Below are 24299 nucleotides of genomic sequence, written 5' to 3' on the forward strand. Positions count from 1 at the left end.
GATTCTTTATTATGGTATTTGTTAATAATAATAATAATAATAATAATAATAATAATTGTGGTATTTGTTAAGCGCTTACTATGTGCCAAGCACTGTTCTAAGTGCTGGGGTAGTTGCAAGGCAAACAGTTTGTCCCATGCAGGGCTCACAGTCTTAATCCCTATTTTACAGATGAGGTAACTGAGGCACAGAGAAGCTAAGTGACTTGCACAAGGTCACACAGCAGAAAGATGACGGAGCCGGGATTAGAACCCACACCTTCTGACTCCCAAGCCCGTGCCGTTTCCATTAAGCCACAACCAATTGAGCAGGCGCTTACTATGTGCCAGGCACTGTTCTAAGTACCGGGCACTGTTCTAAGCACCGAGCACTGTTCTAAGCACTGACTGATTGATTCTTAGTTTCAAAGGCACAAAAGGACGGCAGCAGTTTCTTCTCCGGCTAATAAATTCCTGCAGGTTCCAGCCTAACAAATCTCATCCCTTCCCCTCCCGCCCCCTGCTTGGTCCCAGCACAGAGAAGATAAAGATGGGTTGGGTTTGGCTATCAGTTTGCAGGAAAGAGAGTTGGCCCAAGGCCCCAGCTCAGTTGTCCTCTGTGGTCCCATGAGTCTCCTAGGGTGAGGATAATGATCCCATCTTATTTTAATTCCGTACCATTTCCCCGGATGCTTCCCCCCGGTCAGCAAAGCTGCCTCCAGACTGAGAATGGATTATGGAACCTCCAGGAACTGTTCTCTTCCCACCCGAGTCTTTGAGAGCCTTTGAGACTACGGTGGAATTAACTCACCTCCGGCTTCTCTGGGAATGGGTCAGGGGAGGTGGGTGAATCTTTGTGCCTCGGTTTACAGAATCATTTAGGGGAAATGACAGAGATTGTCATTTCCTTGAGAACATATTAAGCTCTGAAGAAAGGCAAATTAAAATACTGCACTTTGGAAGCCAAAACTGAAGTATTAATCACCACTAGGATGATTACTGAAGACTTGCTGAAGGCAGAACCCTGGGAGAGGCTTTGGGGAACATACAACGTAAACATGAGACTTGGTCCTTGCTCTCTTCAAGTTCTCTATGTAATTTCTTTTTTCTTCACCTTTAAACATTCCATCAGGCCACAAAGAGATACTGAGAAAATGTGAGCTCCATATATTGTCAGTGCAACAAGGTAGAATTGATTTTTCCAGCCTGCTGAAGTCAATAAATTTACTCTTCTGCTGAGAGATTAAATGAATGGAACCTCTTATTAGCCAAATAATCTCAAGATTGTAGACACTGATGTGACAGTGGTGGTGGTGGTCGGAGGGGGGGGCTGGTAAAGGGAGTGGTTAAAGCTGGTAATGACCATGATAAAAAAATATTTTTCAAATGAAATTATTTATACATTTTATTTAAATTAAATGAATGCACAGCTTGGAAGTTGTGTACCCATTTCCGTGTCCAGTCACATTTAGGGGGGAAAGGATTGCAGGAATTGGGATGGGGGAAAAGAAGCAACATTCTTCTCTGCCAGTGGTAAACTTTGGGGGGAGAAAATCAAGGAGTGCATGGTGTTATTTTCTGATCAAATGAAACCAGAATGTAAACTAGTAGGAAGGGATTCCTGACAGAGAGTTGTCCAGTTTAGCTCTCTGCGGCCCCATTCCTTCTGCCAACAGGACCAATAAGGGGTCCAGGAAGTTGCATGTGAGGGAAAGGGGAGATGAGCTGAAGTAACTGTGGGCAGTTGGGCTTGAATGGCAACATCAAAATCAATCAATCAATCAATTGTATTTATTGAGCACTTACTGTGTGCAGAGCACTGTACTAAAGGAATATGATGGTGCCTAGATGGAAAAAGTCAAAAGTCAAAGCTCCCAGCTAAAGCCCTAAGTGTGGGAAAGAGCAATCCAATCTTCCTGTCTTCGGAAAGGGCTGGAGGCTTGCTGGGCTGAAGGAATAACCTCTGCTGGGGATATTATAGTCATGAGAAAGGACTTTGAGTGTTGATTAAACATTAAAGTCAGTGGCAGGAGAAATAATAATAATGTTGGTATCTGCTAACTGCTTACCATGGGCCAAGCACTGTTCTAAGTTCTAGGGGGGATAAAAGGTAATCAAGGTTGTCCCACATGGGGCTCCCAGTCTCAATCCCCATTTTACAGATGAGGGAACTGAGGCACAGAGAAATTAAGTGACTTGCCCAAAGTCACACAGCTAAGTGGCAGAGCTGGGATTAGAACTCACAACCTCTGACTCCCAAGCCCGGGCTCTTTCCACTGAACCACACTGCTTCTCTAAGAGAGATGTCCTGAGGTATCTGATACTTCCTGTTACCTTCTGAAGCCAGTGGTGAGGAGAGTTTACTTATACATAAAGGGGAACCCCTGCAGGCTGCAGAAGAGGGGAGGTCTGAGACCCAGGACGGTTCTCCGCTCTTGACAGCCCTGCCGAGGCCTGGTTAGGAATGGGTCAGTTCGCTGTGCCAACCAAGAAGGCAAGTGGGGAATCTCCAGGCCCTGCAGCCTGCCTCATCTAGGCCAGGCTTGCTGGGAAGCTCAGAATCTCTGGGCGGTTGATCTGGGATAAAATCAAATGTCAACGAACCACAGCTGAGAGTTCAAAACCCCAGGACTGTATATGTATATGTATATGCATATGTATATACGGTTGTACATATTTATTACTCTATTTATTTATTTATTTATTTATTTTACTTGTACATTTCTATCCTACTTATTTTATTTTGTTGGTATGTTTGGTTCTGTTCTCTGTCTCCCCCTTTTAGACTGTGAGCCCACTGTTGGGTAGGGGCTGTCTCTATGTGATGCCAATTTGTACTTCCCAAGCGCTTAGTACAGTGCTCTGCACATAGTAAGCGCTCAATAAATACGATTGATTGATTGATTGATTGATTGATTGACTGCCTCTATTGCCCCTTCTGGGCTGTCAATCCTCAGACAGCTCCAGCGGAGGTGGATGACCTGGAAGAGAGAGTCCATCTCCCTACGGCAGGGCTCTTAGCCCTTGCCCGTCAAGGGTCCGATCCAGTCACCACTTTCAGAAATGGTCTTCCAGAGCCATGAATGACCCACATTCTGGCGACTGTGGTGGCATCTAGAGGCCATAGCACATACGGCATCACCACCGATTCACAACAATCCCAGTGACTTCAAATCACCCCTTGCTAGCCACAACTGAACGATCCTGTTTGCTCTTCATCTGTGGCTGATTTCCTTTTTCCTAGCTCTCACCAAGCTCTGTGCCTGGCTTCCCTCGGCTATTCTCCCACAACCCAGGACTTGACCATCCTTTTCTCTATCAATAGCTGTGGTATTTGTGAAGTGCTGCTTTACTATGTTCCAAGCACCGTGCTATGCACTGGGATAGGTACAAGATAATCATATCAGACAGTCCGTGCTATGCTATGCCTCCTCCAGGAGGCCTTCCCAGACTGAGCCCCTTCCTTCCTCTCCCCCTCGTCCCCCTCTCCATCCCCCCATCTTACCTCCCTCCCTTCCCCACAGCACCTGTATATATGTATATATGTTTGTACATATTTTTTTTACTCTATTTATTTATTTATTTAATTTATTTGTACATATCTATTCTATTTATTTTGTTAGTATGTTTGGTTTTGTTCTCTGTCTCCCCCTTTTAGACTGTGAGCCCATTGTTGGGTAGGGACTGTCTCTATATGTTGCCCATTTGTACTTCCCAAGCGCTTAGTACAGTGCTCTGCACATAGTAAGCGCTCAATAAATATGATTGATGATGATGATGATGATGCACTGATAATCATATCAGACAGTCCCTGGGCCACACAGAGCTCACAGTCAAAGAGGTAGGGAGAGCAGATAGCTTATGCCCATTTTACAGATGAGGAAACCAGAGTCCAGAGAAGTTACACGAGTTGACCAAGATCATGCAGGAGGATAGTGGGATACCTGGAATTAGAACCCTGTTTTCCTGACTCCTGGTTCCATGTTAGTATGTTTGGTTTTGTTCTCTGACTCCCCCTTTTAGACTGTGAGCCCACTGTTGGGTAGGGACTGTCACTATATGTTGCCAATTTGTACTTCCCAAGCACTTAGTACAGTGCTCTGCACACAGTAAGTGCTCAATAAATACGATTGATTGATTGATTGATTGATTAGTAGTAGTAGTAGTAGTAGTACAAATAGTATTTACTAAATGCCAGCTGTTTACAAAGCACTTTTCTAAGCACTGGAACAAAAGACGCCAGTGAGAATTAGTTATGGGTTTTGGACCCTGATACTGTCTCCCTCTCCATGCTCCTCCATGTTCTTGCCCCTCTTTGCCATATTTTTGTGATATATCACCCTGGTCATTTCTCCCTCCCATTCACATGGAAAATGGAGAGTTTATTGTGCATCAGAAGAGGTAAAGGTAGAGGCATGCCATGTGTCCTATTAACCAGGCTGTTTTCTTAATCAACACACAGTAGTAATAATAATAATAATTGTATTTGTTAAGCGCATACTATGTGTGAGGCACTGTACTAAGCGCTGGGGTAGATACCAGCAAATCGAGTTGGACACAGTCCCTGTCCCATGTGGGGCTCACAGTCTCAATCCCCATTTGACAGATGAGGTAACTGAGGCACAGAGAAGTAAAGTGATTTGTCCAAGGTCACACAACAGGTAAGTGGTGGTGCCGACATTAGAACCCATGACCCTGTGCTCTATCCACTATGCCATGCTGCTTCTCTAATCCAAGCGCTTAGTACAGTGCTCTGCACACAGTAAGCGCTCAGTAAATACTACTGAATGAATGAACCCCCGCATCATCATCATCATCATCAATCGTATTTATTGAGCGCTTACTGTGTGCCGAGCACTGTACTAAGCGCTTGGGAAGTACAAGTTGGCAACATATAGGGACAGTCCCTACCCAACAGAGGGCTCACAGTCTAAAAGGGGGAGACAGAGAACCAAACCAAACATACTAACAAAATAAAATAAAATAAAATAAAATAAATAAAATAAAAATAATCCTGAGGTATACTGTCCTTCCAGCTCACTTTTGGGTGTCTCAGGTGTCCCTTCATCCTCCACGGGCCCACCTTATTAAAAGATTTTGAATCCTGGAAGCTACTTCTCAAGGTCTCCATGAAATTTGGACTTGCAGTGCAAATCCTTGAGTCTGCCTGTGGATATTTGAAAACTCTCGATCAGCCTGCCTTGTCAGGAGCTGGTGGGAGCTTCTCCCTGTGCAAAATTAGATTTGCATGTAGATTTGCACTGCTCTAACGCAGGCGAGCGGAAAGTCGCAGGGAGGAGGGCAGGGGGGAGGCATGGGGAGCTGCGGCTTCTTTGGTGGGAAGCAACTCAAATTAAATGCCTAACGTAATTCAAGTTTCCATTGGTTGCGGTACTGCCGGTGGCCACGAGGTGGCGGCATCATCAATCAATCAATCAATCGTATTTATTGAGCGCTTACTGTGTGCAGAGCACTGTACTAAGCGCTTGGGAAGTACAAATTGGCAACATATAGAGACAGTCCCTACCCAACAGTGGGCTCATCAATCAATCAATCAATCATCATCAATCGTATTTATTGAGCGCTTACGGTGTGCTGAGCGCTGGACTAAGCGCTTGGGAAGTCCAAGTTGGCAACATATAGAGACAGCCAATCAATCCATCAATCGTATTTATTGAGCGCTTACTGTGCGCAGAGCACTGTACTAAGCGCTTGGGAAGTCCACGTTGGCAACATAGAGAGACAGGCCCTACCCAACAGTAAGCTCACAGTCTAGAATGGGGAGACAGAGAACAAAACCAAACATACTAACAAAATAAAATCAATAGAATAGATATGTACAAGTCAAATAAATAAATATGTTCAATAAGGCTTTAAGGTGGGGAGAGTGATGGATGGATGGATGCTTCACCACCGGGACATAGCCTAGAGGAAGAGAAGTGGCATCCCTGGCCTGCCGCAGCCGGGGACAGCCTATTCACTCACACCAAGCCCTCCTTATGCGGCTCTGAATTTCAACTCATCAGTCCTTCCTGATGCCTTTTCTCTTGGGCAGGTCACCTAATTTCTCTGTGCCTCATTTATCTCATCAAAGCAGCGTTGCCTGGTGGATAGAGCACAGGCCTGGGCGTCAGAAGGATCTGGGTTCTACTCCCAGCTTTGCCACTTGGCTGCTGTGTGACCTAGAGCAAGTCACTTCACTTCTGTGGGCCTCAGTTACCTTTAAAATGGGGATTAAGACTGTGAGCCCCACGTGGGACAGGGACTGTGCACAACCCAGTTTGCTTGAATTCACCCCCAGTGCTCGGTACAGTGCCTGGCACATAGTAAGCTCTTAACAAATACCACAATTACTATTATCATTATTATTATTTGGATTAATGATGTTGAGAAAAACTTTGCTCTAATCTTAAGGAATTCCCAAAGGAGAGGAAATCAGCATTTTGAATAGTGCTTGACACATTGTAAGCACTTACCAAATACCATAATTATTAGAAGACAAGTATGTGTGTGTATACAAGTGTGTATATGATGATGGTATTTGTTAAGCACTTTCTATGTGCAAAGTACTGTTCTAAGTGCTGGGGAGGTTACAATAACAATAATAATAATAATAATGATGATGGCATTTATTAAGTGCTTACTATGTGCAAAGCACTGTTCAAAGCGCTGGGGAGTTTACAAGGTGATCAGGTTGTCCCACGGGGGGCTCACAGTCTTAATCCCCATTTTACAGATGAGGGAACTGAGGCACAGAGAAGTTAAGTGACTTGCCCAAAGTCACACAGCTGACCATTGGCGGAGCCGGGATTTGAACACATGACCTCTGACTCCAAAGCCCGTGCTCTTTCCACTGCACATACATATATGTATTATATATGTATATTCACATATATATGTGTGTAGAAGCAGCGTGGCTTAGTGGAAAGAGCACAGGCTTGGGAGTCAGAGGTTGTAGGTTCTAATCCCGGCTCCACCACTTATCAGCTTGGGCAAGTCACTTAACTTCTCTGTGCCTCAGTTACCTCATCTGAAAAATGGGGATTAAGACTGTGAGCCCCACGAGGGAGAAACTGATTACCTTATATCTACGCCAGTGCTCAGAACAGTGTTTGGCACATAGTAAGCGCTTAAATACCATCATTATCATTATTATATTATTATTTACACACTCAAATGGAGATTTAGGTTGAAGAAGATGATAACACCTTTTGACTCCAAAATCTATATACATTAATTTTATCCCTTTTCAGACCTTGTGAGGACACAAACAGTAGATTCTTGTCCGGCTCAATAACAAGGTGAACAACTGTTAAATTCTGATCCACACGTAAATAAAACTTTTTGGACTATTTCTTGGCATCATGGCTCTATCTTTTTTAAACACCTGGGGGACTTGAGAACAAGAATGTAAGGAAAAGCTGTTCCACATTCCGGTTTCACCACCAAAATGCTGAGATTCCCAGGTACAGCTGATGAAGACATTCCAAGTGGATGGACGTGGTTAAAAACACATATACTGACTTCATATTTCAAGTGGTATTGCCCCTTGAGGTAAACACTGACTTGGTCTTCAGGTTAAATCAATAAATTTGATGTTTATCTCAACAGACGGCAATAACTGAGTGGAGTTTACTTCATTTTCCTCCCCCTTCAATAATTCTGTCTGAGAAGGAGGGTAGGGTAGTGAAATTTTCTCTCTGTGTGAAATCTACCAGGAAAAAAGAACTTACAATCTCTGGTCACCCAACCTAATCCTGAAATAGTCACCAAGCTCTCAAGGAGATCATCGTCAATCATATTTATTGAGCGCTTACTATGTGCACAGCACTGTACTAAGCACTTGGGAAGTACAAATTGGCAAATATAGAGACAGTCCCTACCCAACAGTGGGCTCACAGTCTAAAAGATGATCTTTAAGCAATAGAAATAGGCTACGGTCCAGGTTCTGGTCCTAACTCCTCTCTTTGCCATGTTGAGGGACCTTGAGTAAACCACTCAATTCTCTGGCCCTTAGTTCCCTCATCTTTAAAATGGGTTTAAAATAATACCATTCTTCCTCCCTTTTAGACTGTGAGCTCTGAGTGGGACTGGGTCCAGTTGTATTATCTTGAATCTACCCCAGTGTTTAGCACTGTGCTTGGAATGTAGGAAGTGCTCAAAAAATGATTATTATAATAATGCTAAATAGAATCATTTCCCCATTTTCCAAACATTATTCTTCTAGATCTCTGACAACCTTCTGGTACCTGACAGCTGGGGGGTACCCCAGGGTTGCCGGGGATTTGGAGGGGCTATGGGTGCCCCCAGGCATACTAATGGGAAGCAGCGTGGCTCAGTGGAAAGAGCACGGGCTCTGGAGTCAGAGGTCATGGGTTCAAATCCCGGCTCCGCCAATTGTCTGCTGTGTGACTTTGGGCAAGTCACTTCACTTCTCTGTGCCTCAGTTACCTCATCTGGAAAATGGGGGTTAAGACTGTGAGCCCCCCGTGGGACACTCTGATCACCTTGTAACCTCCCCAGAGCTTAGAACAGTGCTTTGCATATAGTAAGCACTTAATAAATGCCATTAATATTATTATTATTATTAATGGGAAGCAGCAAGGCATAGTGGATAGAGCATGGGCCTGGGAGTAAGAAAATCATGGGTTCTAATCCCAGCTCTACCATTTGTCTTCTGTGTGACCTTAGGCAAGTCACTTTACTTCTCTGTGCCTCAATTCCCTCATCTGAAAAAATGGGGATTGAGACTGTGAGTCCCACATGGGACAGGGACTGTGTCCAACCCAATTTGCTTGTATCCACCCCAACACTTAATACAGTGCCTGGCACATAGTAAGTGCTGAATGAATACCATTATTTCTAATAATAATAATAATCATGGGCTCAGAGAGAGAGGAGTTGGGAATCTAGGAACAGTCTGCCCCCCCATTGCATCCTTAAACCCATCAATAACACTGAGCACTTTTGAATGCTGTACGCATCCTCAGCACTTACATACAAGTGGTAAGGAAGGCAGTGTGACCTATTAGGAAAAGCATGGGATAAGGAATTAGTAGACTTGGGTTCTAGTCTTGGCTCTGCCACTGGACTGCTCTGTGACCTTGAGCAAGTCACTTCACTTTTCTGGGCCTCATTTCTCCCCTCCCTCTCTTTGCCCCTCCTGGGGGCTGTCATGAAATCAGGTGCAGCTAGAGAAGGTAAATGAGCCCGGGAAGAGAAGGGATTCTCAGATAGGGTCAGGGTAGGAAGAAGGTAGGCTTTTAACAATTATGGCATATACTAAGCATTTACTATGTGCCAGGTGGAAGGGTAGATACAAGATAATCAGATTGGGCACTGTCTCTGTCCCACACAGGGCCCACATTCTAAGAGGAAAAGAAAGTTGTTCCTTTCTCATGTGAAAAACCTGGGGACCACTTCCAAGATATCCCAGTCATCTTATTTTCCTCTTGGGCTCTTGACTTCCATGGTGATGAGGAGTTTTACTATGGTCTTTGGGGTTCCCAGCAATTCACTGCAATCCCTACAAAGACGGGTTATTAAAACACTGCTGTATTCCATCCACGAGATATGTCAAGTCAATTTGGACAGTATAAAAAGTGTCTTTGATCTTCACCTTGTGCACCCTTGCCTTACCCACACAGATTTTGTGTTTCATGAATCTCATTTTGCCCTTGACTTTGATGACTGAGCTGTCCCTCATTTTTTTTTGCCCAAATCAGCTTTTCTTTATTTTAATAATAATAATAATAATGATGATGATGATGGCATTTATTAAGGACTTACTGTGTGCAGAGCACTGTTCTAAGCGCTGGGGAGGTTACAAGGTGATCAGGATGCCCCACGGGGGGCTCACAGTCTTAATCCCCATTTTACAGATGAGGTAACTGAGGCACAGAGAAGCTAAGTTACTTGCCCAAAGCCACACAGCTGACAATTGGCGGAGCCGGAATTTGAACCCATAACCTCTGACTCCAAAGCCCATGCTCTTTCCACTGAGCCATGCTGCTTTTCTTTATTTTCCCCAGTAATGGAATCAAAGATCAAATATCAGTGTCTTGCTAATGGGTTCATTATTTCATTTTTTTATATTCCTTCTGTCCTCTCTGGTGAATAAACTCTGTTGATGATAACTTGTTTTAATGGAATGGTAAACAAATTTTGTTTCTCACTTTTATGATGTGACTGTCATCTTTTTGCTTAATTCTATTAGCGAACTGTTTAGAGGAGAAAGAAAATCCCAGCATGTAATCACTTCTGAAGGCCGCGGCTCAAATGTAATTTATAAGGAAAGCAAGCCAAAGGGGAACAAACTTTTTTTTTCATTTAATCCGGCTTTGTTGAATATTATGTTCCTCTAATATCTTCCCTGCTAATTAACAGTGTTTAACCCCATGCAAAGGGTTCACCACACTTAGAATTAATCTCCAACACTTGCGCTGGAAGTGCCTGAAGCCATGAAAACTGTCCGAGTATTGGGAGCCCTTGCTCATCCACGTCTGGTTGGGACTCAACCCACATGGATTCCCAGGAAGCATTCCGAATCCCAATGATCCTTTAAGGCACAAATATATCCTGTTTCATGTTCATTCAATCGATGACTAGAGCCCTGTACTGCTGCTTGGGAAGAGTACAATAAAATCAGAAGGAGTTACAGTCTAGTGGGAGAGAGACAGAGATGAGTGAGTGACTAAATGGTAGGGTAAGACGATGTCCATCACTAGCATTATTGAGCGCTTGCTGTGTGCAGGGCACTGTACTAAGCACATTGGAGAGAGTACAATAGAGCAAGTAGTGCGACTCCTGCCCTCAAGGAGCTTACAGTTGAGCGGGAGGATCCTACAAACCATTGAGAAAAGCTACAGGTGGGTGTTAGAGTATAGTTGTGTAGCTGGCACAGCAGGACTGGTGTAGGTTGGAGGGATGTGACCTGGGGAGAAGAATATTTCATCGTAATAATAATAATAGTAATAATAATGGTATTTGTGAGGGCTTGCTATGTGCCAAGCACTGTTCTAATTGTGGGAGATCCCCTGAAAAAGGTAACAATAATAATAATAATAATAATGATATTTGTTAAGTGCTTACTATGAATGAAGCACTGTTCATTCATTCATTCATTCAATCGTATTTATTGAGCGCTTACTGTGTGCAGAGCACTATACTAAGCACTTGGGAAGTACAAGTCGGCAACATAAAGAGACGGTCCCTACCCAACAACAGTCTCACAGTCTAGAAGGGGGAGACAGACAACAAAACAAAACATGTAGACAGGTGTCAAAATTGTCGGAACAAATAGAATTAAGGCTATAAATAGAATTAAAGCTATAGAAACAATGTCTATCTCCTTCATTAATCAAAATAAGCACTTGCATAATACACATGCATAAGTGCTGAAGTTGGGTTTGGATAAGGCTGTAAGAGTTAGAAGAGAAAGAGTTTGAACCTGGATAACTCTAGACTGTAAGCTTCTTGAGGGCAAGGGATCATGTCCAAAACTCTATTGCATTGTACAAGCGCTTGGTGCAATGTTCTGCACACGAGTGCTCAATAAATACCATTGATTGAGTGATTTAGATATTCCCTTACTTGACTAGATGACCCTTCTGAAGTCCAGACCTACAGACTTCCTGAGGGCACTTCCAGCCCCATGATTCCAGTCTCTCTGTTGCTTCAGCAGTTGGCTGCCTCCAAACATTTATCTGCTTATATCCAAAGTTCCTTGAATATGTTTTGTGTACAGCATACTGTTACAGAGTATGAGAGAACTGGAACAATTTAGTCCAACTGCAGTGGATTTTCTCTTCCTTGATTTTCTTTTACTATTAATGAAGAATTCCCCAAACCCCTCATCAAGAGAGTACTCTTTTCGAAAAAGCAACTAAAAAGCTTGAGAAAACTGAACACCGTAATTTTCCTCTGAAATCGAGAAGGCCCAATGACCCTGGTAAAATGCTCATTTCAAAGGCCACCCACCAAGACCATGGGGCTCAGCAAGCCGTTGTGGTGTTTCTTAATGCCTCATTTGCTTATTATGAATCTTAACAATCGCCTGAAACGGCCCCCTGATCAATGGCTACTGGCAGGGAGCAAAGGTAAAGCTGTGCACACCAATGGCTCTTGTTTCTGCTTGCCCTTGGAAACATTACTCACAGCTCATTACATTTGTGAATAGCTGTTTACCAGCGTTACGCACCACTGGCATGCTCAGGACTTAACATTCATTGCCAGACCCGGGGCTCCAACAGGGTGGTTTTGGAGCCCAGTCAATTCACGAGCCTCAAACCCACACTTATCGCCAGCTGTCCTGGGTACAAGATGGAGGGACTGGAGGTAAAAGTGAAATTAGTGGCTAGGGAGTTGGGGGAGGTCAGAAGTGTCAAAGGGAAGGAGAAGAAACATTTCCCTAACACCCAGCCGGAGTTCTATGATGCTTTTGAGGTTGGAGTCGACAACACCGGGATTCGCCAGTCAGAGTTAAAGGGAGCAAAGGGCACCACCGTATATGTGGCCAAGCTGACCGGGTCATTAGGCGGCAAAGTCACCAACAACCAGAGCGTTTGGAGGCAGCGGCGGCAACCAGCGACCTAAAGCCAAAGCCAGTGAGGCAGGGACTGTAAGGCCTGGAATGTGGCTCAGTGGAAAGAGCACTGGCTTTGGAGTCAGAGGTCATGGGTTCAAATCCCAGCTCCGCCGCATGTCAGTTGTGTGACTTTGGGCAAGTCACTTAACTTCTCTGTGCCTCAGTTACCTCATCTGGAAAATGGGGATTAAGACTGTAAGTCCCCCGTGGGACAACCTGATCAGCTTGTATCCCCCCAGCACTTAGAACAGTGCTTTGCACATAGTAAGCGCTTAATAAATGCTATCATTATTCTTTTAGACTGTGAGCCCACTGTTGGGTAGGGACTGTATATGTTGCCAACTTGTACTTCCCAAGCGCTTAGTACAGTGCTCTGCACACAGTAAGCGCTCAATAAATACAATTGATTGATTGATTGATTGATTCACTTCTCAGTGCCTCAGTCACCTCGGCTGTGAAATGTGGATTACGACTGTGAGCCCCAGGTGAGACATGGACTTCGTCCAACCTAATTAGCTTGTATCTGCCCCAGCACCCAGTGCAGTGCCTGGCACTTAGTAAATGCTTAATAAATCCCATTTCAAAAAATGGGGAGACAGATTATAACCCAGTTCCCTTTACTCCAAGGCCTGTTCTCTTTCTACCAGACCAAGCTGCTTCCCAAGACATTGACATGATCCCTACAAGCACTTTAAAGACAATATCTCACAAGGGGGTGATGGGCAGGAGTTAACCTTGGGCAAGGGCCTCAGAGACCCTATTTCGTGGGGGAGAGAAGGTGCCAGTGATGGTTGGTAAGAGGGGAGAAGGAACAGGTCCTATTTTCTTTTAACCATTCAAGTCCTGACAGTCTGTGTCTGGGTAGGGGCTGTACTGCTCCAGATCAAACTTGGGGAGGGGGCCAACCCCAAGCCAGAGAGCCCCTCTTGGTGGAATCCCCACTGTGGTGCATTCCCAGAATATGGCATAAGGCCATGCCTACAGGTGGAACATCAGAGCCCTGATCCTGTCTGGCTTTTTACCCGCTTTTTACGGGATGTATTAAGCACTTACTATGTTTAAGGCACTGTACTGAGCACTGGGACAGATACAAGCTAATCAGGTTGGACACAGTCCCTGTCATTCATTCATTCATTCATTCAATCATATTTTTTGAGTGCTTACTGTGTGCAGAGCACTGTACTAAGTGCTTGGAAAGTCCAATTCAGCAATAAAGAGAGACAATCCCTGCCCACACCGAGTTTACAGTCCTACGGTGGGCTCACAGTCTTTAATTCCCCTCTTACAGATGAGGCAACTGAGGCCCAGAGAAGTCAAGTGACTGCTTAATGTCACACAGCAGACAAGTGGTGGAGCTAGAATTAGAACCCAGGTCCTTCTGCCTCCCAGGACCTTCCTCTAGCCACTAGGCAACACTGCCTCTGGCCCACACCTGGCTACTGGACTTGGAACCAAAGTCAATAATACTTCAGACACCAGCCTTGACAGAATGAATCTTTATCCCACATGCCCGTGTTTGATCTGATTCTGATGGAGAGCTCCCCAGGTGATGGTTGCTAAGCAATGAACTCTGCTCCAGGCAGAAGGAAGGCTAAGGCCGTTTGACATTCAGGTGAAATGGTTCACTGTAACAGGGTGGGATGCCCTAGTCCCAGGGCCTACGATGATGCTTTCTCTCCACACTTGCCATGCTCACAGGCTTTATCAGGTCTTCTTTCAGCCTTATCAGAAGACGAGCTTATGGCGGGCCTGTAATCAGCAGGCCCCACTTCAGATGGTAATCAAGAGGGTGGCTGCTTCCAGTGGGTGGTCAGGGTGAAAAAATTTGAGAGCCCAAGATGGAATGGCTGCCTGTGTGGAAGGGAACCAGGGAGGGAATGCAATGCTTCTGGTGCAAAGTTGAGGGGGAAGATGGGGTTCTCCCTGGACAAAAACTGTAGGTTGGGGGTTCTAGTGGGCTTCCGAATGATATCATTACCTTACTTTGTAGAAAGAGGGTTTTATATGGGGTGATGAACCATGAAAGCCTTTCCAGAGCTCCTCTAGAAGGCCCCTATCATTTTTAGCATGCAAGCTCTGAAACACTCTAGGACAGTTAGTTCCCTAAACTTTTTCAAAAATCTCTGGGATTGATTAAAAATGCAACCTTATTGGAAGGCACCACCAAATACATTTGCTTAGCTAAACCAAGTTCCTCATTCATTCGTTCATTCATTCAATCGTATTTACTGAGCACTTACAGTGTGCAGAGCACTGCACTAAGGTACAATACAACATTAAACATAGTCCCTACCCAGAACTAACTCACAAGTAACGAACATCCTCTGGACTGTAGTAGAGGTCCAGCACTTAGAACAGCGCTTGGCACATAGTAAGCGCTTAACAAATGCCATCATTATTATTATTATTATTATTATTTTTACTCTCTAGAGGCCTCCTAAATTCACCTTTCACTGAGCCTCTTTCTTGACTCTTCCACCTCCCATCCTTTGCACACACCTTTCAAACTCCCTCAATTAGTAATGAATCAATAGTATTTACTGAGTATTTATTGTATGCAGAGCAATGTACTAAGCACTTGGGAGAATACAATGGAGTTGGTGGACAGCCCACAAGAAGCTTAAATCCCTCCCCACTCAAATTCACCAGACCTCAGCTTTCCTAGCCCTCCTAATCTACCTCTGCCCACCTCTTCCGGGAGCTAATCTATGCTTCATTTTCTTCTCCCAGCTCATATTCCCCCAGGTACTACCTCAGAATTTATGCGCAAAAGTGTTACCGTAGCTGTGTGTGCCTACCGGTTTGCTTAAACTCTACTTTTTAGCAATTATTCATCCACCCATCTTCCATTCTCGTTTTCTTCCTAACTGCAAATTAGTTTGCATCTGAATCCTTTTAGACTGTGAGCCCACTGTTGGGTAGGGACTGTCTCTGTGTGTTGCCAATTTGTACTTCCCAAGCGCTTAGTACAGTGCTCTGCACATAGTAAGCACTCAATAAATACGATTGATGATGATGATGATGATGATGATGAATCCCCTGTAAACTGCAAGCTCCTGGAGGCCCGCAATTAGGTCTTTTGGCTGTACTTGGCTCTCCTAATGGTTTAGAACAGTACTCTGCAGACAATAGGTGTTAAAGAAATACTAGTGTTCGATTTGAACTGTTTTCTTTTTTCTTTTGGTGAGAATGAAGGTTTGTCCTTTTCAGAGTAATGACATTTCACAGTTGGGAATTTCTGGGCAGAGGCAGATATGCCACAACTCACTTGCTGAATTTTTACTTCTGCCGCTGACCTCATGGCTCTCAATAAGAGATCCAGAAAGGTCATTGCACCAGGCAAGTCAATTATCCCACCCCAGGACTTGTTTTTTTGCCTGGGCAAAGGGGCAACACACTGTTAACATAATCTCTATTAACACACCTAATCTTCCCATCTAAACCTCAAACAACCTCTTCTGAGGAGATCCTCTCAAAAAGCAAAGGGTTGGTTCCTGCGGGCTGCTTGCTCGTTCCGGTATAATGGGAGATTTTCCTCCTCCACCACCACCTCGGACCCCTAGTGATGAACTCACAATACAAAGAGCAAAATGCTTCTACACTGCATGGAGTTGTGAACTTGATTATTTGCTTAACAGAGGAACTTTGTGTAGGGGAAGTGAACTTTAATCAGATTCTCTATTTTTCATTCTCCTACTTATTAACTTTTTTTTTTTTCCAGGAGCAAGGTGCAGTAGAAGAGGAGCAGAAGCCTGATCCTCTTAGAAAACTCTGGAGGTGGCCCCACTTGACTTGCAATGTTGATAGTACTTTTTCCTGACCAGCTTAATGATTGAGAAGCTATACTGTACTTTCTCCTGAGCAGCTATTCCATTCACTACCAGAACTTTGGGCAAGTCACTTAACTTCTCTGTGCCTCAGTTACCTCATCTGGAAAATGGGGATTAAATCTGTGAGCCCCACGAGGGACAACCTGATCACTTTGTAACCTCCCCAGCGCTTAGAACAGTGCTTTGCACATAGTAAGTGCTTAATAAATGCCATTATTATTGTAATTGCAGATGGAGGTGGGGCGTTCTGGAAGAGATGTGTCCATGGAGTCGCAATGGGTCAGAGATCAATCAATCAATCGTATTTATTGAGCGCTTACTGTGTGCAGAGCACTGTATTAAACGCTTGGGAAGTACAAGTTGGCAACATATAGAGACGGTCCCTACCCAACAGTGGGCTCACAGTCTGGAAGATGACTGGAAGGAGATGACTGGAAGGCATAAGACAAGACAAGACAAGGATAACAGTCCTTCACTTCCAGTATTGAAATTCATTCATTCAATCGTATTTATTGAGCACTTACTGTGTGCAGAGCACTGTACTAAGCACTTGGGAAGTACAAGTTGGCAACATATAGAGACGGTCAATCAATCAATTGTATTTACTGAGCGCTTGCTGTGTGCAGAGCACTGTACTAAGCGCTTGGGAAGTACAAGTTGGCAACATATAGAGACGGTCAATCAATCAATCAATCGTATTTACTGAGCGCTTGCTGTGTGCAGAGCACTGTACTAAGCGCTTGGGAAGTACAAGTTGGCAACATATAGAGACGGTCCCTACCCAACAGCGGACTCATACAGTCTAGAAGGGGGAGACAGACGACAAAACAAAACATATAAGCCAAATAAAATAAATAGAATATGTACAAGTAAAATAGAGTAATAAATATGTACAAACATGTATATATATGGGCGCCGTGGGGAGGGGAAGGAGGGGGCTCAGTCTGGGAAGGCCTCCTGGAGAAGGTGAGCTCTTTCCACTGAGTCACGCTGCTTCTCAGAGAGGCGGTCCCTACCCGCCAATGGGCTTACGGTCTAGAATAATAATAATAATAATAATAATAATGATGATGATGATGATGGCATTTGTTAATAAATGCCATTATTATTATTATTAAGTGCTTACTATGTGCAAAGCACAGTTGTAAGTGCTGGGGAGGTTGCAAGGTGAACAGGTTGAAATGACTTTGCTGGACTTATTTCAGTCTGAACTTCACATACACTCAGTTCTACCGAATGTATTTTCCTTACTCATGCCGGCCAGGGCTCAACGGAAGAATTAAGGGAGGAGGGTCGAGTGAGCAGCAAGCGAGCTGGCTACCTTTGCCTCCTTCGCTCTGGAAACGAGATTCAGGACAGAGGCAGTGAGCAGCAATGAACTGGGAAAATGGGTGGATGGCAAAATGGTGGCCAAGGGACCGGGCTGGAGAGGCGCCTCATAATGCAACCCTGCCCGCCTAATGGAGTTCCCTCCAGCCACCTTCCTGGCCAGGGCTGACCAGTCCCTGCTAGTCCTGCCGAGGGTGCCAACCCCCACTTCCTGACCTGTGGGGCACAAGCACTACTGGGGGAGGTGGCTGGAGGGCACGTCATTCGGAGGGCAGGGCTGTGCTGTGGGGCAGCTCTCCGGCACGTTCCAGTTTCTAACAATAACAATTATTACAGCTATGGTATTTGTTAAACACTTGCTGTGTGCCAGGCACTGTTCTAAGCGCTATAGATACTAGATAATCGAGTTGAACACAGTCCCTGCCCCACATAGGACTCATAGTCTTAATCCCCATTTTACAGATGAGGGAACTGAGGCACAGAGAAGTGAAGTGGCTTGCCCAGGGTCACCCAGCAGACAAGTGGCATATATATGTATATATCCTGTATATATGTATATATGTTTGTACATATTTATTACTCTATTTATTTATTTTACTTGTACATATCTATTCTATTTATTTTATTTTGTTAGTATGTTTGGTTTTGTTCTCTGTCTCCCCCTTTTAGACTGTGAGCCCACTGTTGGGTAGGGACTGTCTCTATATGTTGCCAGTTTGTACTTCCCAAGCGCTTAGCACAGTGCTCTGCACATAGTAAGCGCTCAATAAATAAGATTGATGATGATGATGATATGTATATATGTATATATCCTGTATATATGTATATATGTTTGTACATATTTATTACTCTATTTATTTATTTATTTATTTTACTTGTACATATCTATTCTATTTATTTTATTTTGTTAGTATGTTTGGTTTTGTTCTCTGTCTCCCCCTTTTAGACTGTGAGCCCACTGTTGGGTAGGGACCGTCTCTATATGTTGCCAGTTTGTACTTCCCAAGCGCTTAGCACAGTGCTCTGCACATAGTAAGTGCTCAATAAATACGATTGATGATGATGATGAAGTGGCAGAGCCAGGATTAGAACCCATGACCTTCTGACTCCCAATCAATCAATCAATCAATCGTATTTATTGAGCACTTACTGTGTGCAGAGCACTGTACTAAGCGCTTGGGAAGTACAAGTTGGCGACATATAGAGATAGTCCCTACCCAACAGTGGGCTTACAGTCTAAAAGACTCCCAGGCCCGCGATCTATCCACTAGGTCATGCTGCTTCTTGTGCAGTTCTGCCGGCATGGCCGCCAGCAAAAGGGAGCGGGGAGGAATTGGTAGACTTATACCATGAGCCCAGTGAGGGCCGGGGACTGTGTCTGGCCTAATTATCTTCTACCTACCTCAGAGCTTAGTGGAGTGCTTGGCACACAGTAAGTGCTTAACAAATGCCATCATTATTTTTATCATCATTATAATTATTATTATTGTGTTAAGGTCCTTCCTCCCATCCTATCCTCTTCAGGAAAGATTCTTCATCCTAGGGAGATCGCAGAATTTCAGTTGGAACCCAGAGTTCCCACAAACAATGAACGAAGACTGGAGGAAGGCTAGATGAGAGCTAAGGTTAATGGGATTCTCTCCACATTCGCACTTCTGTCACATAAGCAGGCAGCCCATGGCTTTATCTACCTTTTGCAGCTTGCAGAGCGTGTAGCAACAATACCCCCTACAGTTCAACTCCACGCTCCCACTGCTACCAAGCTGTGTCGGGGGACTTCTCTCTTGTCCCTCTTACGGGACCCGGTGAAACCACATTCCCAAATTTCATTTTTCTCTGGCGTGCATATTCCAGGAGCACCTTAATAAGGAATTTCTCTAAAAAGCTGAACAGTCAGCTCCTTGTGGAGAAAACAATAACTCGCAAACAGAGAACTACAAAAGCAGAAATGTAAAATGTTGCCTTTGCGTTTCCAGCTAATTAATGCTCCCAGAACCTTGTCTCCTAGCTAGTCTGGAATTCTTCTGCTCTCCGAGATGACAAATAACTAATTTCTTCCTGCGGCCTTTCTTAATGACCCGCCCTTCTATTCATCTCTTTTTTCCTTTAGCCTTTTGTGCCAGTCCCCCTCAGACTATTTCTTATGATTTTCAGACTAATTAATATTATTGTACAATCCTATTTCCTGTCCCATCTCATCATCATCATCAATCGTATTTATTGAGCGCTTACTGTGTGCAGAGCACTGTACTAAGCACTTGGGAAGTACAACTTGGCAACATATAGAGACAGTCCCTACCCAACAGTGGGCTCACAGTCTCAAAGGGGGAGACAGAGAACAAAACCAAACATACTAACAAAATAAAATAAGTAGAATAGATATGTACAAATAAAATAAATAAATAAATAAATAGAGTAACAAATATGTACAAACATATATGCATATATACAGGTGCTGTGGGGAAGGGAAGGAGGTAAGATGGGGGGATGGAGAGGGGGATGAGAAGCAGCATAGATTAGTGGAAAGAGCACGGGCTTGGGAGGCAGAGGACATGGGTTCTAATCCCGGCTCCGCCATTTGTCTGCTGTGTGACCTTGGGTAAGCCATTTAACTTTTCTGTGCCTCAGTGACCTCATCTGTAAAATGGGGATTAAGACTTTGAGCCCCAAGTGGGACAACCTGATTATCTTGTAACTACCACAGTGCTTAGAACAGTGCTTGGCATATAGTAAGCTCCCAACAAATACCATAATTATGATTTTTAAATTATTATTATTATGTTCTCAGACCTGCCTTATGGGTCCCTGTGTAAGGATACCTAAGGGAGCCTTACAAGGGACTAAGGGGGCAAATTTCTCTTTGACTGGACACGTGCCTGAAATTTACAGCTCGAGGACCCAATCACTGCCTTTTCACCTCAGAGACATTCAGCTATACTTGAGGGCAGGAGCCGAGGGGAGCTCGAGTGGCAGGGAGTCTACACAGGCCTGTGTGAGTCTCCTCAGAGAAACCTACGCCCTGATGAAGAGGGTGTAGCCTTTCCTTTCTGAGGAATGACCTCAGCTTCCTCCTCCCACCCTTCCTGGGGACGGGTCTGTATTATCCCCACCATTTCATAGATGGGAAGTGAAGTGACTCATGAAAGTCACAGGGCGATTGGCGAAGTCAGGACTGGAACTCCCGGCGCCTGCATTAATTGATTCTAACATATTTCATGCAATCTTATTTAGTGAGCACTTATTGTGTGCAAAGCACCACTTAGGAAACAAACACACAATAAACAGACACATTCCCTGCCCACCATGAATTTACAGGCTAGAGAGTACTACTCCAGTACCCTTCAAGGCCCCCTCAAAGCCACTGGGCAACTGCAACCAAAGCCCCCTAGCAAGTCCACTAACAATTACTCTCCCGGCTTCAAAGCCTTATTGAAGGCACATCAGAGAAGCAGCATGACTCAGTGGAAAGAACACGGGCTTGGGAGTCCGAGGTCATGGGTTCTAATCCCGGCTCCGCTACTTCTCAGCTGTGTGACTTTGGGCAGGTCACTTATCTTCTCTAGGCCTCAGTTACCTCATCTGTAAAATGGGGATTAAGACTGTGAGCCCCATGTGGGACAACCTGATTACCTTGTATCCCCCCAGCACTTAAAATAGTACTTGGCACGTAGTAAGAGCTTAACAAATGCCATTATTACTATTATCTCCTCCAAGAGGCCTTCCCTAAGCCCCACCTTTCCTCATCTCCCACTCCCTTCAGTGTCACCCTGCTTGCTCCCTTTGCTCTTTCCCCACTTCCAGCTCCACAGCACTTATGTACATATCTGTAATTTTATTCATTTGTATCAATGTCTGTCTCCCCCACCACTAGACTGTCAGCTTGTTGTGGGCAGGGAATGTGTCTGTTTATTATTGCATTGCACTCTGCCAAGCGCTTAGTACAGTGCTCTGCACACAGTAAGCGCTCAATAAATATGATTGAATGAATGAATCCCTGGCTTACCTGGCTGCAACAGTGACCGAAGGACTGTGGGGGTGGAGCTGTATGAGACCCTCGAGGGGTCACAAAGGGAGGGGAGGGTGGGCGCGTGGGAGTTTCACTGGCATGGCATGGGGGTCAGTGTCCCCCCAAAGCCCAGCCCCCAGCATATACACCCCACAGTAAACGCTCAATAAATACGATTGATTGATTGATTGATTGGATATTGCCAGGGGCTTTTCACCTGTAAATTGAGCATGTGCCACAAGAGTGTCTGTAGACTGCTTTACCTAAAATGCAAACCCAAATAAACAGAAAAGCCATGGTAAGGTTGCAGTCCAAACACCCTGACTCCCATTCCCCTCTCATCACTCACTGGACTCTCCCCGAGTAAGTGCTCAATAAATACCACTGATTGATTGATTGAGGTGGGGGCAAGTTATGAATCTGAGGGCAGTGCTACACACTCAACCACTGAAGGTTGACTTTTGCCCTAAAGCTAAATTGGCTTGTCTCGGGCCACTTTTACTTCTGAATACATGTTTCCTGGGAAGGCAGGAGATGGACACCTGTTCCTGACACACACCAGCCAATGCAGTATAGAGAAGCAGCATGGCTCAGTGGAAAGAGCATGGGCTTGGGAGTCAGAGGTCATGGGTTCTAATTCCGGTTCCGTCACTTATCAGCTGTGTGACTTTGGGTAAGTCACTTAACTTCTCTGTGCCTCAGTTACCTCATCTGGAAAATGGGGATTAAGACTGTGAGCCCCATGTGGGACAACCTGATTACCTTGTATCTCCCCCAGTGCTTAGAACAGGGCTTAGCACATAGTAAGTGCTTAACAAATACCAAAATTATTATTATTATTAATGCATCAGTGATCAGGTACCGACAGGCTATGGTTTGAAGCTTCAGGAATCAATCAATCAATAACTTGTATTTCTCGAGCACAGACAATAAATATGCAACTGCAGCCACAGACCGGCAATTTTTACATGTCTGCAGAAATGAAGTTTTTGCAGCCTAGTGATTTTTGAAAATGATTTGCCAGCAGGTTTGACTCCTCCATCACCCACTTGATGTGAATGTGGGTATTCATTCACCTGTTCACATGGAATCTTTTTTTTAATGTTTTTTTATTAAGCACTTACTATGTGCCAAGCACTGTACTAAGTGCTGGGGTAGATACAAGGTTGTCAGGTCAGACACAGTCCCTGTCCCACATGGGGCTCATAGTCTTAATCCCTATTTTACAGATGAGGTAGCTGAGGCCCGAGAAGCGACTTGCCCAAGGTCACCCAGCAGACAAACGGCGGAACTGGGATTAGGAACCAGGTCCTTCTGCTTCTCAAGACAGTGCTCAAGCCACTAGGTTATGCTGCTTCTCGATAATAACAATAATAATAATAATAATGATGATGATGATGGTATTTGTCAAGCACCAGGCACCCTGGACCAGGCTGTGGGAGCAAGTGCACAGATGAATGAACCAACAAAATTGGATAAGGAAAACTGTGCTGCCAGGTGGCATTTAGTGATAGGTCACCAGTTCAAGCAGGGCAATCACTGGATGCAGCCAGTCTGAGAACTACCCTCTCCAGTTGGAAATGGGCTCTGGGAGAGAAGGAATGTTTCCATCAATGGGAATTTGAATGACCTGTAGAGTATAAGTGCCCTGTGGGCAGAAAATCTGTCTCATGCTTCTGTTGAACTTTTCCATCACCTAGCACAGTGCGTTGCACTCACTGGATGCCTGATGAACACTTTTACTACTGCTCCTACAAATCGGGCGCCCGAGACAAGGCATGATGTAAGGCAGGGGTTCCATACACTGGTGGTAGCTCCTTGTAGTGTGTTTGGTTGCGGGGTGATGGTGTGGGAGACTGTACTGAGGTGCCAGGGAGGTTACAAGGCCTGGTGGAAAAAGCACACTAGGGTCAGAAGACCTGGGCCTTAATCCCATCTCTGCCATTTGCTGGCTTTATGACTCTGTCCTTACCTTCTTCATGCTTTAATCAATCAATCAATCAATCAATTGTATTTATTGAGCGCTTACTGTGTGCAGAGCACTGTACTAAGCGCTTGGGAAGTACAAGTTGGCAACATATAGAGACAGTCCCTACCCAACAGTGGGCTCACAGTCTAAAAGGGGGAGACAGAGAACAAAACCAAACATACTAACAAAATAAAATAAATAGAATAGATATGTACAAGTAAAATAGAGTAATAAATATGTACAAACATATATACATATATGCAGGTGGTGTGGGGAAAGGAAGGAGGTAAGATTGGGGGGATAGAGAGGGGGACGAGGGGGAGAGGAAGGAAGGGGCTCAGTCTGGGAAGGCCTCCTGGAGGAGGTGAGCTCTCAGTAGGGCCTTGAAGGGAGGAAGAGAGCTAGCTTGGTGATGAGCAGAGGGAGGGCATTCCAGGCCCGGCGGATGACGTGGGCCGGGGTCGATGGCGGGACAGGTGAGAACGAGGTACAGTGAGGAGATTAGCGGCAGAGGAGTGGAGGGTGCGGGGTGGGCTGGAGAAGGAGAGAAGGGAGGTGAGGTAGGAGGGGGCGAAGTGATGGACAGCCTTGAAGCCCAGGG

The 24299-nt window shown here is 44.8% G+C and overlaps 1 long non-coding RNA gene across 1 annotated transcript in view; it reads right to left on the bottom strand.

The window, feature by feature from the left end:
* Positions 1–24299, bottom strand: part of LOC119936396 — a 94643-nt gene that overhangs the window by 42331 nt on the left and 28013 nt on the right. The window lies entirely within an intron of this gene.

Source organism: Tachyglossus aculeatus, chromosome 13, assembly GCF_015852505.1.
Source record: "Tachyglossus aculeatus isolate mTacAcu1 chromosome 13, mTacAcu1.pri, whole genome shotgun sequence".
In the NCBI taxonomy this organism is placed as follows: Eukaryota; Metazoa; Chordata; class Mammalia; order Monotremata; family Tachyglossidae; genus Tachyglossus; species Tachyglossus aculeatus.